We start from the raw sequence: 3,829 nt of genomic DNA on the forward strand, positions 1-3,829 counted from the left end.
TTAAATTTTTTTCACTTTAATTTTCTAAAAAGCCAGCGCATATACTCATTCATTGAGTCAATCAGTTGTTACTGACGACATACTTTATGCTAGGCACTATGGTAGGCAGAAAAATGAAGAGCAGGGCACCGGGGGAGGACTATAACCAAATGCGCATGTACATAATAATTAGTAGTGAGGGCTACGAAGGCCTGAATTTTCAGATGTTGAAATGTCCAAATGTCGTGTACTCCCACGTGTGCACAGTGCATACATTTACCCATGCGTGCTCAGTCGCCTCCGGCTCTTTGGGACCCCATGGACTGAAGCCAGTCAGGCTCCTCGGTCCATGGCAAGAACCCTGGAGTGGGTAGCCGTTTCCTCCTCCACCCAGCCATAGAAACTCCTGCTGCTCCGTTTCCAGCATGGGCAGGGGAATTCTTCACCACTGAGCCGTCTGGGAAGCCCCATCTTTACCCACACACACGTGCGTGTGTGCCAAGTGGTTTCGGTCTTCATCCTTGCATATATAAGTGCTACTGAATTAAAGTGTCATTTGGATAAATTATTCTGGGAAATTTCCCAAATTAATCTTTCTCCTGCATTCATTATAAAGAATTTAGTGCAAATTGTTTTTTAATAGCAAAGGTTTTTTTTTTCTTTCTTTTTTTGGTTGTCAATTTAGGAAAATCACTTAGCTACTGCAGGCCTTAGTTTACTCCTCAGCCAAGTGGAGGATGTACTTCTGGGGTCTGCTGTCTCGGGGAGAATTTTCTGCGCTGATCAGAGTTCACAGCAGCGCCCGGCACCCGGCGGCGTAGGGGTGGGGCGGGTCCGATAAAGCGCAGTTGGGCGCAGGCGGCGCAGCGGGCCGGCTCTCCGGAGAGGCGCGGCGTTCTCACTGTGGATCAGGTGAGAATCGCGGCGCTTTCAAAGACTTTTCATCCAAGCATTCTTGCCCGGCGATTTCTTTTTCAGGGCGCGCTGCGGCTGCAGGGCGTCACCTCGCCCAGGATCAGTCAACCGTCCAGCTCGACTTCTTGAGCGCATCACAGGCTAAGGCGCCGGCGCCACTAAACTCAAGCCCACCGACGCCCCCCAGACGCCCTACGCGTCCGGAGCGGACTCGGCTCTGGGTAGGCGGCAGCCTCGCCTCTAGAGGAGGCTGTTCGTTTAAATTCTGGCGCCACTCCCGCGCCACGTAGAGCCAGTCTCGGAAGCGACGGACAGCGGCGCGGCAGCGGGCGTGCGCCCAGGCTGGACGTGCGCGCCGCGGAGGGGCGGTGCGCGCACCACGCCGCGGAACGAGCCCCCGAAAGAGCAGAGCCGCCTGGCGCGCTCTCGCTCCTCGCGTCGGGAACAGGCCCCGCCCCCGTGCTCTCCAGGGCCCAATAGGGGCGAGAGGGCGGGGCGGCCCCCCGCTGGCTCGGGAGAGACTATATAAGGAACTGCAGGCGGCGCGGCCCGGTCTTTTCCGACGGATCTTGGGAGCGGGTCGCGTCTGCCAGGTAAGTGCGCGTTGCTGGCGGTCGTGCGCGCGGAAGCGGGGGGCGCAGCTCGGGTTGGCGAATGCGATACGGTAAAAAGATTTCAGAAATTGAGGGTTAGAGTGCGGCGTTGAGTATTTGTACATGGAAAACAGGCCGCCGGACCGCCACGTGTCCCCAGTCGCGGTGGCGATCGGCTTTGAGCTTGGGCCTGCGTAGACTGCTGCAGGTGGTCATGGCGCTGCGCGCGGCCGGGTTGCTAAGCCGGCTGGATAATCCTGAACGGCGCACGGGAAACGACCACATTCCTGGGACTTGGGGCGGGATTACGCTTAACGTTGACTTCCAGGCCTTAGATACGTCGTCATATCAACAGTTGATTTCAAAATCGGCAGCTGCGTACTGCGTGAGACTGAGCTGTATCGTCCCCAGGTGGCGCTGTGTGCAAATCGATTGTTGGAGGGGAAGGTTTTAGTGCTGAAAACCTTGAACTATGACCTTCTATGACAATACTTAATTTTAAATATATTTATTCTTCGGCAGGTTAATGTATTGATTCTCCCGCAGGAACAATGGATTTCGGTGTAGCGGAACTGTTACACGGAGATGCTAAGGTAAGTGTTGAGTGCTTAGTTTTACGCTGAAGGAATAAACCTGTTGATTTACAGGAAAGATGATGCATCATTTGAAATTGTTTTCTTTTTTCTTAGATGCAAAGGTACATTTCAAAACATGCCGGACAATATTGGCTGCAAAATGACTTGGTTAAAACCTGATGATCTTACCAGGTATGCGTTCGACTAGTACTTTGAATCTCCATATGCTTAGTCCACGTGTAGATTAAATGAGAAAAATATTTTTGTTTTTTAACAGCATTCTGCAGGTTGATGAATACTAATGAAGCTGTGGGTGTCACTGAGCAGCTTATTTTAAACTTACCCTGACTTACATCTGCTGCAGTAATTCTGAGATTTGTGGTAAATGTCGGTGTGGTGTAGCTTAATGGATTTTGGTCTCATCAATGATGAAACCAATCCTGAAGCTGATAACCTGAAGAAAGGCATGTACAGATTCGGCTTCTGAGACAAGACTAATGTGCAGATGTGAGTAGAAGTTTTATAACATTTCTCTTGGGTTATGCTTCAGAGGAAAAACTTAATAATTCACACTAGTGGGGTTTTCTGTGCCGACAGTGAGGGGTTGCTGTCTGCCTGTTGAAAGAAGTCGGTGTGCTGTGACATTTCGAAGGTGGAAACATTTCTCTGAGTAGAGATGTTTTGCTTCAAAATCAGTAAACATTGTCCTTGGTCTTACCTATGATGATCCTATCCCGAACCTGAATTTCTGTTGAAAAAACTTAATACGGATCTGGCTTCTGAGGTGGACCTTTATTAGGACAACAGCATTTTTGAAAATTGTTTTAAGTTTTTTGATGTTGATAGTTTTGTAAACTTCAAATGTTTTTCCTTTCCTAGGACTAGTGCTGCGAGATTTACTTGTCTGTCATATGAAAATCTGGTGATTGGGAAAATCTCCATTTTATGGATGTGGGAAGAAAGTTCAAGATGAATTATATTTTTACATTGATTTGTACATAGATTCTGAACCAGCATCGAGTCTAGATAATGCATTCATAAGAGTCAAGGCATTTCTGTTTGACCATGACACTGCTGTAGAATCATAACCTGTTAACCAGTGTATTACCTTCTACCTATGAAACTATTTTGAAAGGAAAATTCTTTTCTAGTTATCCAGCCTTGTAATTAAATAATTTTGAGTAGCCTTTGGTTCTCCGTCTGAATTGAGTTTAAAACTGCGTGATTGTAATTAACACCAAGTTAAAGTGTATACTCTTGCAGTGGAATCTTTAGTCAGATTTCTATGGAGAGATGATTTGGTTTGGTATAGTATAAGAGTAAGTAATGTGGAAAACGTTAGCTTCAATCAGGGTGTTATGTATTACTGAATTAATGGGGTGAGAGCAAAGTGTGAGAGATGGGACCTGTTAACAGTGAGGGAAGGTCACTGATAAAATCTGGGTTAAACTGGACAAGCGCTGTATGGAATGGGTTAAATAATAGCATCTAATCTAACCGAGGTGGGTGGCCTCGCTGCTGTTAAGTCTTCAGTCGTGTCCAACTCTGCGACCCCATTCTCCAGGCAAGAATACTGGAGTGGGTTGCCATTTCCTTCTCCAGTTGGGCCCTAACCCTAACCTGTTCCCATATTTAAATGTTAAAGTCAGTGCCAATATTATCATCTGAATGAACTCAAAATGTTTGCCTGCAGAAGTGAAGAGATGATTTGGGGCCCATGTACCTCAGATTCATGAGACTGAGCCTATAGTTGAGTGCCCAGTATTT

General features: G+C 47.6%; 2 non-coding genes across 2 annotated transcripts; both read left to right on the plus strand.

Moving 5' to 3' along the window:
• Positions 1-2,482: 2,482 nt before the first annotated feature.
• LOC136151000 (small nucleolar RNA SNORD50) lies at positions 2,483-2,552 on the plus strand. Its single transcript, XR_010659986.1, has one exon. It is a non-coding gene; the product is annotated as a small nucleolar RNA SNORD50 (small nucleolar RNA).
• A 225-nt stretch (positions 2,553-2,777) lies between these two features.
• Positions 2,778-2,848, plus strand: LOC136150999 (small nucleolar RNA SNORD50). Its single transcript, XR_010659985.1, has one exon. It is a non-coding gene; the product is annotated as a small nucleolar RNA SNORD50 (small nucleolar RNA).
• The last annotated feature ends 981 nt before the right edge of the window (positions 2,849-3,829 follow it).

The sequence above is a fragment of the Muntiacus reevesi genome, chromosome 19 (genome assembly GCF_963930625.1).
Source record: "Muntiacus reevesi chromosome 19, mMunRee1.1, whole genome shotgun sequence".
NCBI lineage: Eukaryota > Metazoa > Chordata > Mammalia > Artiodactyla > Cervidae > Muntiacus > Muntiacus reevesi.